This window comes from Oryctolagus cuniculus, chromosome 3 (genome assembly GCF_051225735.1).
Source record: "Oryctolagus cuniculus isolate XC-2025 breed Fujian yellow rabbit chromosome 3, ASM5122573v1, whole genome shotgun sequence".
NCBI classification, from domain to species: Eukaryota; Metazoa; Chordata; class Mammalia; order Lagomorpha; family Leporidae; genus Oryctolagus; species Oryctolagus cuniculus.
In genome coordinates this window covers 134,917,126-134,932,852 of record NC_142869.1, presented here as the reverse complement: position 1 = coordinate 134,932,852, position 15,727 = coordinate 134,917,126, and the positions used below count along the sequence as shown (strand labels likewise).

Here is a 15,727-nt window from a genome sequence, read left to right as displayed (position 1 = left end):
GACCCCAAATAGATATGACCAGAAAAGATCTTCACCATGACACATTGTAGTAAAACTCTGAAAAGAACACATAAAAGATGTCTAAAATCTGTGAGAGCAAATAAGTCACATTTAAGGGGGCCCCCACTAGAGTATTAGCAGATTTCTCAACAAAAACTTATATGCTAGAAAGGAATGGAATAATACATTGCAGTTACTGAAATAAAAACTCTGAACCAAGAATACAAACACAGCAAAGCTATCTCTCGCAAATGAAGGAGAAGTGCTTTCCAAGACAAGCAAAAACTGAGGGGATTTATCACAATCAGATCAACCTTACAAAAGATGCTTAAGGGAATCCTACATACAGAAATAAAAGATAAGTACCCTCATGAAAACATGTCAAAGTATAAAACCAAGTACAGAAAAAAGCAAGAATATTCAAAATAAATAGAAGACAGTTTTTTTTTTTAAATGATAGGACTAGGTCATTACTTATCAGTAATAACCTTGAATATAAATACTAAATCCCCCAATGAAAAGATACAGACTGGCTGAATGGATAAACCAAAAACCAATGACTTGCTGCCTACAAGAAATTCATTTCACCAGTCAAAACACTCAAAGAGTGAAAGTGAAGGATGGGAAAATTGTTCTTTACAAAAGGAAACCAGAAGTGAGCAAGTGTAGCTATGCTTATAATGGACTAAATATGTCTTAAGACAATTACGAAAAGACAAATAAGTTCTCTATATCATGATCAATTGATGAATTCAACAAGGTGATATATTGATTATAAACATATTTGCACCTAATAATGGTGCATTCAATTTATAAAGCCAAAACTATTTGACCTGTTGAGAGAGATAAGATCAAATACAGTAATAGTGTGTGTGTGGGGGGGGACTTTAGTACCCTACTTTCATCAATGGACAGATTATCCAGACAAAATCTCAACAAGGAAACATCAGAGTTAAACTAAACTATAGACCAAATGGACTCAACAGACATTTATATAACATTTCCTTTAAAAGCTGAAGAATAAGCTTACTTTTTCATCAGCATATGGAACATTCTTTAGGATAGACCATATATTAGACAAAAAAGCAAGTATGAACAAATCGAAAAAAATCAAAATTATATCATGTAGCTTTCTGACCACAATGAAATAGAACTAGAAGTCATCAACAAAAGAAAGTCTAGACTTTATATGTATATCTGGAGACTGAACTACATGCTTCCAAAGAAGAGTGTGTTATTGAAAAAGTCAAAAAGGAAATTTAAAAATTCCTTTAAATGAGTGAAAATGGAAATATATAAAAACTTATGAAATATAGAAAAATCTGTAGTAAGTTTATAGCAATAAATGCCTACATAAAAATAGGTATCAGATAAAGAAATAGTGCATCTCAAGAACCTAGAAAACCAAGGATATACCAAACCAAAAATTAATAGAAAGAAAAAATAGGTAAATGAAACTAGAAAAGTTCAAAAGACCAATAAAGAGTTGGTTTTTTTGGAAAGAGAAGAACAATCAACTTTCGATAAGAAGATAAAAGAGCATTCGTGTGAATAAAATCAGATAATGGAAATATTGCAACTGAAAACACAGAAATAAAATGATCATTAGGGACTATTATGAACAAGAATATGCCAACAAATAAGAAAACCTAGAAGAAATGGACAAATTTCTGGATACATATAACTTACAAATGTTAATCCATGAACACTCAACAGACCCATAACAAATTAAATCAATAATAGTGTTCCAGCAAAGGAAAGCCCAGGAGCAAATGGCTCTGCTGCTTAATTCTACCAAATATTGAGGTATAATTAACACCAATTCTGCTCAATCCAGTCCCAAAAATTTAAATAAAAAAATCCCTTCCAAATGAATTCTACAAGGCCATCATTATCTTGATACTAAGATCAGACAAGGACAGAACAACAGGAAGAAAGCTATTGGCGTGTTGCCCGGATGAAGAAATTAAAAAATTCTCAACAAATTACTTGCAAATTAACCCAACAATACATAAAAAAGATCATTCATCGTGGTTAAGTGAGGATTTATCCCAGGGATGCAGGGATGGTTTGGTAAGAACAAATCAGTGAATGTAATATCTTCATATGAACATCTCAACACAGGCAGAAAAAGCATTTAATAAAAGTAAACATATATTTATGATAAAAGTCTCAAGTGAGTTAAGTATCTCAACATAATTAAAGCTGTATATGAAAAATCCACAGTCAACATCATAATGAATGGCCAAACCCTGGAAGCCTGTCCTCTGAGATCTGGAACCAGACATGGCTGTTAATTCTGCTTTTATTCAATGTTTTACTGGAAATTTTAGCCAGAACTATTGTCTAGTGGAAAAAAAAGGCACACAAATTGAAAAGGAGGAAGTTGAATTATCCCAATTACAGATGACATGGTTCTGTATATAGAAAATCCTAAATATTCCAGCAAGAGAGCATTAGAAGTGATAATTTCAGTAAAGTTACAGGATACAAAATCAACACATAGAAATCAGCATTATTTTTTAGACATTATATAGACATTTTAAGGGTACTATCATTCCCAATAGCCACAAAAATAAAATACCTGGGAAGAAATTTAGCCATGGATGTGAAACAAATTTAAAGAAGAAATTGCATAACACTGAAATTGAAGAAGACATACACATACAATAGAGACACCTCTCATGTTCAATGATTGGTAGTAGGTATTATTAAAATGTACATACTACTCAAAGCAATTTACATATTCAACACAATCCCTATCAAAATACTGATGATATTCCACATAGAACTAGGAAAAAATCCTAATATTAATTTGGAAGCCAAAGACCGTGAATTTACAAAGCAATTTAAAACCAAAAGAATGAAACTGGGGGCATCACAACACGAGATCTCAACATATGCTGCGGAGCTATTGTAACTAAGCAGCATGATATTGGCATAAAAACAGACACATTGACTAATGGAACTGAACAGAGATTCCAAGAATTAGTCTATTCATCTGAAGTCTACTGATCTTCAAAAAAGCTGCCAGAAACTTACACTGGAGAAAGTACAATATGTTCAATAAATGGTTCTGGGAAAATCTATATTCTGAAAATTAAAGCTAGACCCCCTATGTCTCTCCCTATACAAAAATCAACTCAAAATTGATCCAAGACCTACAATGTAAGAACTGAAACTATGAAAATTCTATAAGAAAACATACGTTGAATGCTTCAAGACATCACTATAAGCGATGACTTTTGGATAAAACAAAAGCTTATAAAAAGCAAAACTAGACAAACGGGATATATAAAATTAGGAAACTTTTGCATAGTATAGGAAACAGTTAACAGAGCTTAGAGACAACCAACAGAATGGGAGAAAATATTCATAAGTCATGAATCTTATAAAGGATTAGCACCCAGAATATAAAAGGAACTAAAAAAACTTGGTAATAAAAGAAGACTAAACAATCCATTTAAGACATGAGGAAAGGGTCTGAATCTATCTATCTATCTATCTATTTCTCATAAGAGGAGATAGAAATGGCAAAAAAATATGAAAAAAGTCTTAATACCAGTAGCCTTCAGGGAAATGCAAATTAATTCACTCTAGATAAAATGGTTGTTATCAAAAAGGGAAAATAAGCAAATACTGGTGAGGATGTGGAGGAAAGAGAAGTTTCATACTCTGTTGGTGGGAATGCAGATTAGAATAGCCATTATGGAGAATGGTATGGAAATTCATCAACAGACTAAAAATAGATCTACCATAGGACCCAGCTTTTCTACTTCAGAATATAATTTGAAGGAAATAAAATCAGCATATGGGAGAGGTACTGTTACTCCCATGTTCATTGCAGTTACTGTCACAATAGCTATGAATGGCATTGATGAAGATGTTCATCACTGGATGACTGGCTAAAGAAAAGTGTGGCATATGTATGTACACTGGAATCTTATTCAGCCATAAGAAGGAATGAAATTCTGACATTCACAGCAAGATAGTTGAGACTGGAGAGTATCAGGCTATATGGAATAAGCCAGACATAGAAAGACAAATGACACATGTTCTCTCTTATTTGGAAGTTTAAAAAAATCGTCTTAAATAGTGATTACTAGAGGTTGAGAGGGGTAGCAGAACAGGAATAGAGGGAGATTGGGTACCACTTGCTAACCCATTTAGATACAAGTGACACATTCAATAGCACCATAGCACAGTGGAGGTGACTGTAGTTCACAATACCATGTTACATATGATAAAAGGATTGGAAAGGAAGAGCTGGTAGGTTCCAAATACAAATAAAAGTTTATAAATGGAAAGGCTAGTTGTCTGGTTTGATTGTTTTATGCTGTGTATATGTGTTGACATATTGCACAGTACTCCATAAAATGAAAAAGTATCTCATATTAATCACAAAATTGACAAAGTAGAATAATTGAAGGAAAAAAGAAAATAGGAGTTTTCCTTGAATAAAACTTCAGTATGATTTTTCCCTGATGTTCTATGATCGTGTTCCTTTATACTTTTTTTTTTTTTTTTTGACAGGCAGAGTGGACAGTGAGAGAGAGACAGAGAGAAAGGTCTTCCTTTGCCGTTGGTTCACCCTCCAATGGCCGCCGCGACCTGTGCGCTGCGGCCGGCGCACCACGCTGATCCGACGATGGCAGGAGCCAGGTACTTATCCTGGTCTCCCATGCAGGTGCAGGGCCCAAGCACTTGGGCCATCCTCCACTGCACTCCCTGGCCGCAGCAGAGAGCTGGCCTGGAAGAGGGGCAACCGGGACAGAATCCGGGCGCCCCGACTGGGACTAGAACCTGGTGTGCCAGCGCCGCAAGGCGGAGGATTAGCCTATTGAGCCACGGCACCGGCCCCTTTACACTTCTAATTAAGGTATCAGTGTTGGGAGATCAAGTCAGAACTGCTTCAAAGCTCTTCATTGGTGGGGGGTGGGATCATAGGTCTTGGTTATTAATTAACAGCACAGGAGTATGCTTGTCCTTAGGTCTGTAATGGGAATCTCAGCTTGAACCCTTAGCACCTTTACTATGGAAAGAATCCCTGAGATATCAGATGATGCTTTTTCAATTTTCAAAAGCATTTATGTGCACCAAGTAGACTGTTTTGTTTTTCTGGAAATGACTGTGAGTCACTGTTAGTAACCTTTATTTTGGAATCACTTAAAATTATTTTTAATACACATGAAGATTTCTAAACTCCCACCACACACAAATATTATTCAGTGAAACTCTGAGGGACTCAAGTGTCACCATTTTCTCCAAGGACTGTAGGTGGTCTGAATGACACACTTGACCCAGAATTTTTTTTCTTTCAGGAAAAGTCCATCGACATGAACAGACAAACCATCCTCACCCCTTGTTGCAGCCACATGAGATGGAATGAATGATATCTCCAGAATATTGATCCAGAGGGAGGTTGGCCACTGAAAATACCCTTGTTTTTTCAGCATCAGAGGTAAGAAGCAGAAGCCAACGTTTTGGTAGTAATTCTCAACAACCCCTACATAACTACTACTGTAAGTTATTCTCCCTGGGCAGTTGGAAAAGGAATATAACTTTTGGAAAACTATTTACTTCCTTTTGTAATTTTACTCCCAGATCTCATGGATGTTTCTCTCTCAGGTAATATTAGGCATGACAGGTGGTTTACAGATGTAATTGCTCATAAGGACAGTGTTGATGCCCACAGCAGATTCAGCATCTAGGGAGAAAGGGGCTCTGGATACAGCAGCCATTACTGTCTGCCTTCAGTGTGTTGTGGAATCAGTTGCATGTGCATAATGTTACAATGTACATCAGTCTCCTATTTCCTAGGCATGTTCCCCTACTAAATCTTGAGCTGCTATTTACTTCAGTTACATGGCTACCTCATTGGACAAAAGTGAGGTCTGCTCAGTTCTGGCCTCTAGAACTGGTCTGGGCGGAGGCCATATCCTTAGACTTGACCTAACTCCACAGCCACGACATTGGGTCAAGCCAGCCAGACGCATGCCCAGAGTTTGAAGCTCCTCTTAGCACATCAGGACCTGGTGAAAGACCAGGCTATAGGGATAAGATCTTGTAAGGTGAAGTTGCTTGGTGGGGCTGTCAGATGAGAGCTTCAGAGTGCGAAAGAGTTAACTACCCAACAGGCAATGATGGGAAAACAAGTCAGGAGGGAGCCAGGCAAATATACTCTCTTCTGCACTTTGTGTTGACTGTTTCAAGGCACACTTTCTTTTTTCTTTTTTTTTTAAAAAGATTTATATATATATATATTTATTTATTTGAATGGCAGAGTTAAAGGTAGGCAGAGGCAGAGAGAGATCTTCCATAAAGTGGTTCACTCCACAGATGGCTCCAATGGCCAGAGCTGGGCCTATCCAAAGCCAGGAGCCAGGAGCCAGGAGCCAGGAGCCAGGAACTTCTCCTGGGTCTCCCACATGGGTGCAGGGGCCCAAGGACTTGGACCATCTTCAACTGCTTTCCCAGGCCACAGCAGAGAGCTGGATCGGAAGTAGAGCAGCCGGGTCTCGAACTGGTGCCTGTATGGCACCACTATGCCACAGCACTGGCCTCCACAGTTTTTTTAAATATGAAACTTTTATTTAATAAATATAAATTTTGAAAGTACAACTTTTGGATTATAGTGGTTCTTCCTACCATAACCACCCTCCCACCCACAAACCATCCTATCTCCTACTCCCTTTCCCATCCCACTCTTCATTAAGATTCATTTTTAATTATCTTTATATACAGAAGATCAACTCTATACTAAGTAAAGATTTCAACAGTTTGCATTCACATAGACACACAAAGAATAAAGTACTGTTTGAAGACAAAGGGATCACATAAATAAAACCAGTGCCTGCTAATAATAATAGATAGAATTAAAAAGGTGAGAACAATCCAACATGGGAAGCAGATACACAGCAGACTCAGAATGGCAAATGCCCTAAACATCACTCTGGCCTCAGAATCAGCCCTTAAGGCATTTGGGTCTGTCTTTTAAAGCCAATGAGAGTTTCCCAGGCATGGAAAGCCAAGATACTGTGGCAAAAAATGACCTGAATGAAAGATCTCTGTGAGTAAGATCCCGGTAGAAAGAACGGGCCATCAAAGAAGGAGGTACCTTTCTCTGAAGGGAGGAGAGAACTTCCACTTTGACTATGGCCCTGTCTAAATAAGATCAGAGTTGGTGAACTCAAGAGGCTTCCATAGCCTTGGCAGCTCATGACGAGAGCGTCGGGTGATTACTGACGCCATAAACAAGAGTGTCAATTGTTAAATCAACAACAGGAGTCACTGTGCACTTACTCCCCAAGTAGGACCTCTGCCCTTAATGGTGAAACTAGTCCCCACAGTTTCTTTTTGTGTCTTGTCGAGAGAAGACCCATACCCAGGTCTGTTGGGTTTGCTGAACTGTCTTGCTTCACTGCTTGCGAAGAGTTGAGAGTCATCTACAGCATCACTTCACGGTGATTCGCACCTTTGCTTTCTTCACTTCCCTTTTCTTCATTCCTCATTCTCTTGTTGTGCACCTCTCCAGGGATGCATCCGCACTTCATTCCTTGCTGAAGGCTCCGTTTTCTAGAGAACGAGGCTAAGCTTTGTGGCAACTTTAACAGCTGAAGTCTTTGGAGTTGATTAAATGCATTTCACAGTATGGGGTGTGCTTTGATTTATAGCCTATATTAAGCCAAGGTAAAGCTTTTGAACGTCTGTGTTTGCTGTTGAATTGACCAAAAAGGGCTAAATGTAATATGCATATAAAATAGAAGTACATAATTGTAAGATATGTAATTCACTTCCAATAGTGAAGTATATTTACTGAAATAGTTAATTTCTTGAGTTTGCTTAGTCGTAATGAAGGAGCAGTATTCTCTGATGGCAAGCATAATTTGGTGTTTTAAAACATTTTTGTCTTGATAATTATCCATTTTAATATAAACATTAGTTAACTGAAATAAACATTATCAAAACCACTTCATTTTAAATGATACACTGATATGCTTTAAAATAGGTTAATTATAGTGACCAGCCATGTATGGTAATCAACTTTTTATATTCTATTTTTATTTAGTTGAGTATAGCCTCTTGTTATTAAATGGCTCTATATCCTTCACCTTTGCCTAATAATTAAAAGCAAGTGAAATTAATCCTCAGTAGGAAAAAAAAGATTCTCCTTTTTGAATTATTTTTAAAGGTTTGTTTATTTGAAAGATGAAGTGACAGAGAGAGGAAGAAGGAGAGACAGAAGGACAGAGAGAGAGAGAGAGAGAGATCTTCCATCTGCTAGTTCACTGCACAGTAGCTGCAGCAGCTGGAGCTGGGCCAGGCTGAAGCCAGGACTTAGAACTTCATCTGGTCTTCTTCATGGGTGGCAGGGGCCCAAGTACTTTGGGCCATCTTCTGTTTCTTTCCCAGGCACATCAGCGGAAGTGGAGCAGCCTGCACCTTGACCTGGCACTTCGATGTGGGGTGCTGGCCTTGCAGGTGGCGGCTTACCCTGCTGTGTGACAATGCTGGCTCCCCTTGAACTATTTTTTATTAAGAAAAATTAACAGAGAAATAAAAATTGTGATTTTTATAGGGCATTATGTAATTTTTTTTACATGTGTAACTTCTGTAATATTCAATCAGGGTAAATATATTTATCCTTTCAAATATTTAACATTTCTTTATAGTGAAGTATCCAAACTCCATTATTCTTGGTTTTTAAAAGAGAGAGGGGCCAGTGCAGTGGCATAGTGGGTAAGGCTGCTGTTTGCAATGCCAGCATCCCATATGGGAACCAGTTCTTTTCCTGGCTGCTCCATTTCTGATCCAGGTCTCTGCTATGCCCTGGTAAAGCAGTAGAAGATGGTCCAAGTTCCTTGGGCCTCTGCACCTGCATGGGAGACCTGGAGGAAGCTCCTGGCTCCTGGCTTCAGATCAGTCCAGCTCTGGCTGTTGCAAACATTTGGAGAGTGAATCAGTGAATCGAAGATTTTTCTGTCTCTATCTATGTCTCTGTCTCTTTTTCTTCCTCTCTCTCCTTCTCTCCCTTTCTCTCTACCTCTGTCTCTCTGTAACTCTGACTTTCAAATAAATAAATAAATCTTAATAAAATAAAATAAAATAGAAAAATATATGGTACACTATCTGTAGTCACCCTACTGTGTAATAGAAGTCCAGAACTTCTTCTACCTTTCTAATTACAACCTAGTACAGCCATCAATCAACCTACACCCATCAGTCAGCCTTTCCCCATTTCTTCTTCCATACTTCCCTCCCCAGCCTCTGGTAACCACCATTATATTTTGAACTTTAATGAGATCACCTATTTTTAGACTCCACATGTGAGTATGATCATGTGCTATTTATTCTGTGCTTGAATTTTTTAAAATTTTTCATGATAATCTCCACTTCCATTCATATTGTTGTCAATGGCACGATTCCATCTTTATATGTTTGAATAATATTCATACACACTCAGACACATACACACACATACAAAATACATTTTCTTTCCTCTCCTTGGTAGATGGCTTCTTAGATTGTTTCCTTTTCTTGGCTATTGTGAATAGTGTGGCAATAAATACATTAGTGCAGATGTTTCTTTGACAGTTGGATTTTATTTCCCTTGGATATATACCTAGAAGTGGGATTGTTGGATCATTTGGTAGTTACATTTTCATTTTTTGAGGACCCTCTATATTGTTGTATGGAGGAACCTCTATAGCTCTTGTGAAGTTGACTTTGTGTGTGTGTATGTGTGTGTACGGCTGTTCATGTTGTTGTCTCTGCAGTGAGGTGGTTGGTCACTGGAGCCTCTTACTCAGCTACCATTTTGGTTCCAGGCACGATACACTCAAGCCTTTTATTCCTTTTTTAAATTTTTATTTATTTTTTATTTTTTTTAACAGGCAGAGCGGACAGTGAGAGAGACAGAGAGAAAGGTCTTCCTTTTGCCTTTGGTTCACCCTCCAATGGCCACCACAGCTGGTGCATCGCGCTGATCCGAAGCCAGGAGCCAGGTGCTTCTCCTGGTCTCCCATGCAGGGGCAGGGCCCAAGCACTTGGGCCATCCTCCACTGCACTCCCTGGCCACAGCAGAGAGCTGCACTGGAAGAGGGGCAACCGGGACAGAATCTGGTGCCCCGACCGGGACTAGAACCTGGTGTGCCGGTGCCGCAGCCTTTTATTTCTATGTCAAGGTTTTCATTTCCTTTTTTTTCTTTTTTTTTTTTTTAAGATTTTTTATTTATTTATTTGAGAGGTAGAGTTACAGAGCGTGAGAGGAAGAGACAGAGAGAAAGGTCTTCCCTCTGCTGGTTTACTCCTCAAATGGCTGCAACGGCTGCAGCTGTGCCGATCTGAAGCCAGTAGCCAGGAGCTTCTTCCCATTCTCCCACGTGGAAGCAGGGGTCCAAGCACTTGGGCTGTCTTCCACTGCTTTCCCAGGCCATAGCAGAGAGCTGGATTGGAAGAGAAGCAGCTGGGACTAGAACCAGTGCCCATATGGGATGCTGGTGCTGCAGGTGGAGGATTAACCCACTGTGCCATGGTGCCGGCCCCAAAGTTTCATTTTTTTTTTTTTTTTTGACAGATAGAGTTAGATAGTGAGAGAGAGAGAGGGAAAGGTCTTCCTTCCATTGGTTCACCTCCCAAATGGCTGTTACAGCCAGCGCTGCGCCAATCAGAAACCAGGAGCCGGGTGCTTCCTCCTGGTCTCCCATGCAGGTGCAGGGCCCAAGCACTTGGGCCATCCTCCACTGCACTCCCGGGCCACAGCAGAGAGCTGGACTGGAAGAGGAGCAACCAGGACTAGAACCCGGTGCCCATATGGGATGCTGGCGCCGCAAGGCGGAGGATTAACCAAGTGAGCCATGGCGCCGGCTCCCCAAGGTTTCATTTCTAAGAAATGATTTTTTTAAAATTTATTTTTTTATTTTTAGTTTTTTGACAGGCAGAGTGGACAGTGAGAGAGACAGAGACAGAGACAGAGAGAAAGGTCTTCCTTTTCCTTTGGTTCACCCCACAATGGCCACTGCAGCTGGCGTGCTGTGGCCGGCGCACCACGCTGATCCGAGGCCAGGAGCCAGGTTCTTCTCCTGGTCTCCCATGGGGTGCAGGGCCCAAGCACTTTGGCCATCCTCCTCTGCACTCCCTGGCCATAGCAGAGAGCTGGCCTGGAAGAGGAGCAACCGGGACAGAATCCAGCGCCCCGACTGGGACTAGAACCTGGTGTGCCGGCGCCGCAGGCAGAGGATTAGCCTATTGAGCCGCGGTGCAGGCCCTAAGAAATGATTCTTGTAATTCTTGTGCTGTCCATTTTGCAGCTCCTAGCACTGTAGAAAGTTACAGACATTGAGTGTAGTACTTTCTTCTGATTGAAATCTCACACTGTCTTCTCCTTTTGTACCAGAAATAAGGGCCATTGAGCAAAGAAGTTATAAACCTAATTTTCTCCTTAAGTAAAACTTTGAATGTTTTAGAGTTGCAACTGATGGACCTAACAAAATGCAGTGCTGGATTTTACAATAACTTTCTCTGTGGGAACTCCGGAACCTAAGAAATTGAATGATCTTTCACCTCAAAGAAAGTAATTCTGCATACGGTCAATGGCTGGGGAAAGAAGTAATTCTGTGTTATAACATTCACACTGAACCTGATACTTACAAACTACTACTTCCTTTCTCTTTCTCTTTAACTGGTACAAGTATTCACCATTTTTATGTGAATTATATTTCCATCTCCACTGAAAATCAATGAAGATGTGTATTGATCAATTATATAGGTTCAGCTTGATTGCTCTATTTATTAATCACTCTAATAATAGTGTTCCTAGAGAAAGCAGTAAATTCATTTTCATTATTTTTCAGTCTTGAAACTGAAAAGAGCCAACATAAATATTAGTGACATAATTTGACAGTCAGGGTTCCCACATTTCAACTTTCAAAGTATCATAGACAACAAGAGCAGAGCTTGTCTGGCCTTCCATGCACTGAATACAGACGCACACATCCTCACACATAATGCGTCTGTAAGGAAACATGTCACCTGTTGTTTGTAGAGATGTTCTCATAGGGGAAGTCTAGTTGCAGGTGCTAAACTAATTGGATCCCCAGGGCTTCCCTAAGTCCCCATTCTGTGTACTGATAGCTACATTCTCACCCACTTCCTGAAAGTTGAAAACTTGGGCTAGGTTTTCGCTTGCTTTGGTTTTAAATCTTATTATGCAGAATAATGAAGTTGGTTTTTATCTGTCAATAAATAAGTCTTTTTTATGTGATTACTTTTCCCTTAAAAAGTTCATTTTGTTATTTCACTAGATTGATATATCTTGTGTGACTTTAACTTTTCCCATTAAATATTTGTCAACAGTTTACCCGTTTTCCCATTTATAAGTGGTCATTCACCTCATAGGTAGCTGTTTCTATTTAAAAACACAGTTCATGTAATTGGAACACACAGAATTGAAATGGAAACTATTGCATCTTTTTAAATTTTCATGTTTTATATTTCATAAAATTAACTCATTTCTGAAGTATAGTTGGAGAAAATATTATATAAAAATTGGACTTCTATGCTTTTAGGATAGTTTTCTTAAATACAAACAGAAGAATGATGTGAAATATATACTATCCAAAGAAAGACACAGTATATGAGAAAAAGATTATTCCTGTTATTATGGTTAATGCTAAAGAAAACTTTAATAAAGAATATGTTTACCTTCTTTAAAATAGAATGAACCCCTGGCACTACCTCTATTGCAAGAGAAGAGGAAAAGAAATTGCATTATTATAGTTCCTTCCAGGGCAGAGCAGATTATTCTCTGTTGTATTTAAGCAAGTATCTTTGGAATCCTGGGTGGTGGTGCATTCTTTGCTTAGATGATCCCCCAAGCTGCCATACTCTAGTATAAACTCTTTGGAAAATACTTGTACAAACCATCCTGGGGCTGACTACACCTGAAGTCACCAAGAGAAAAATGGAACCAACTATATATATATTTTTTTCTTTAACTTTTATTTAATGAATATAAATTTCCAAAGTACGGCTTATGGATTACAATGGCTTCCCCCCCATAACGTCCCTCCGACCAGCAACCCTCCCCTTTCCCACTCCCTCTCCCCTTCCATTCACATGAGGATTCATTTTCAATTCTCTTTATGTACAGAAGATCAGTTTAGCATACATTAAGTAAAGATTTCAACAGTTTGCTAACTATATTTTGATATACAAATGTATATCTTAATTCACAGGATATGAGTCATTTAGAAAAACCTAAAAAATATGAAAAGTAGGTTATTTACTTAGCAACTATAATTGAAATGTCCTAAAGTGGCATTAGAGTTGCACCGTTAGTTCATTTGTTTGTTCTAATATTTGTGTGGTTTTATAAAAGTGCAAGACTAGCAAATTTGGTGAAACATAACATGTTATCAGTAGAGTGTCCAATATGTGACATTTATTAATTGCCTACAATTACTGAAATTATATTTGAATTTGAGTAATTCGATGTGCTTAATTGAAATACTTCTTGGCAAAAATACCTGTCATGTGTGGTATCATTTTTGCCAGTTAAATGGAATCTTCCATGACTGCTTTGCAAATCAATTTTATAATAAATAATTAAGTAGCTCTAATTGTTTTGGTTTCCTGCTAATGTATTAATAGACTTTAAATCAAGATATCTACTGAAATAGACTTACTGTGCCTGACTTAAAAAAAAAAAAGGTTCTGATGGCAAATACTTAGTGGTTGAACATTTTGCTTAAATTCTGGTAACAGAATTCTCTTTTCATTCCTTTTTATACATTTTCAGCTATTTAATAATGGGAATAATATTGAGTAGAATGATCCAAATTTAATTAGAAATTCACATTCTGATATTTTATTTTTGTTTTTTAAAGATTTATTTATTTGGAAGACAGAGTTACAGGGGCGGGGTGGGGGGGAGGTGTCTTCCATTTGCTGTTTCACTCCCCAAATGGCCACAATGGCCGGAGTTGAGCTGAGCTTAAGCCAGGAGCCAGGAGCTTCTTTGGGGTCTCCCACATGGGTGCAGGGGCCCAAGTGCTTGGGCCATCTTCCACTCTTTCCCAGGGACATTGGCAGGGAGCTGTATTGGAAGTGGGGCAGCTGGGACTTGAACCGGTGCTCATATTTGATGCTGGAACTATAGGCCGGGGCTTTAACCTGCTGTGCCATGGTGCTGGCCCCACATTCTGATATTTTCAAAACATCTTCCCCTCTAGTTATCATTTCCATTATTTTAAATATGTATATAAGGCATAGTAGCCAGAAAAGAATATGTGGACCCAATGTAAGTGATATGGTTCCATCTTCCTATGCAACTTGACCTTCAACCATCCAGGTATAACTTTATTTTGGGGGGAAAAGTCAGGCTTCCATAATAAAAATTTATTCTTATATAAATTTATAGCATTTGAGTAGTTAAAGAGACTCATCTGTCGCCTAGGAAGAGGCCATGAGCAGTGACCTGTTAAGCAGGGTGACTAGACCGCCGAGATGAGTGGTTACTGACTTTACTCAATGTGTGCAGAGATGTCGATTTCTTCCAGATGCTCTGCCACATTCACTTCAAACTGGACCTGAACATCATTGTGGATTTTGATATCCTTGTCAGACACAAAAATGATGGCCCACCTTTGGTGCCACTGAGGTACTCATGGGCCACCTGGTGAAGATAGGTGTCCAGGTCCTGGAGCATGTTGTGGTTGAAGACAATGTTGATTCACTCAGTGTCTGTCCCATGGTTAGACAGATTGGTGGCCACCAAGATCCACTGCTAGTAGTCCTTGAACTGCTAGTAGCGAGATTGGGGCTGTTTCTGGCCCATGTGCTGGTGGATGGCAATGGCCCAGAAGTTTTTTGGGGCCAGGGCCATTGGCATGGCTGTACCAATTTGATGGAGATACCATCTGGCTAAACTCTAACATGCCCAGTGGATCAAAGAGCTATGATTCTTCTCACTGTCCTTGAGCTTGACTTAGTACTGCTGCATTCCATGCCACATGAGCTTGGTCTTATCCTCCAGAAACAACTCCATTGGGTCCTGGCTAAACTTCCTGTGGACAGGCTAGATCTCCTTGCTCAGGCTAGCACTGAACATCATGCATGGCTGTTTCTGGGACATCAGATGGAAGATCTGCTGCTTGTACCCTCACATGTCCAGTCGCTCCTCACTTGTTATACTCATCAGTGCAAACTGCTTCACACTCTTTAGGCTGAGGCTCCTGTTCTGCACAGGGCCAGGTTGCAACCTGGCATCCCCACCACATTACGGTGTTAGACCCTCGGAGTCAGGGTGCTAACACGTCAAGAGGCACACCCCAAAGACTCAGACTCCAGACCAGCTGATGCAAAAGCAAGAGGATTTATTCGGCGTCTGCGCAGACGGGCCTCCTGAACTTGGGAGTCCAGAGAGCGCCCCCAGTACAAAGCCACACGGTTTATATACCCGCAGCGACCAATCAAAAGCACTATAGTGTCCATGCACACAGCAGTCCAATCTGCGAGCTGATCATGTGAAGGGCATGCGTCTTCTATCCAATCAGCTATGGGATCACATGGGAGGCATGTACCTCGTCGCCATTTTGTTGTTTACTTCTTTAGTAGTTCCTTTCCCTGCCAGTGCCATCTTGTTCACCCTGGCGGGGTGGGGGGTGAGCGACGTCTCGCTCCCTTTGTTCCCCTTGTGGGAGAGTGGCGTCCCGCATCCCACACCGTT

The 15,727-nt window shown here is 39.7% G+C and overlaps 1 pseudogene; it reads right to left on the bottom strand.

Moving 5' to 3' along the window:
• Positions 1–14,513: 14,513 nt before the first annotated feature.
• LOC127491540 (ATP-dependent RNA helicase DDX39A pseudogene) lies at positions 14,514–15,270 on the bottom strand (annotated as a pseudogene).
• Between the last annotated feature and the right edge of the window lie 457 nt (positions 15,271–15,727).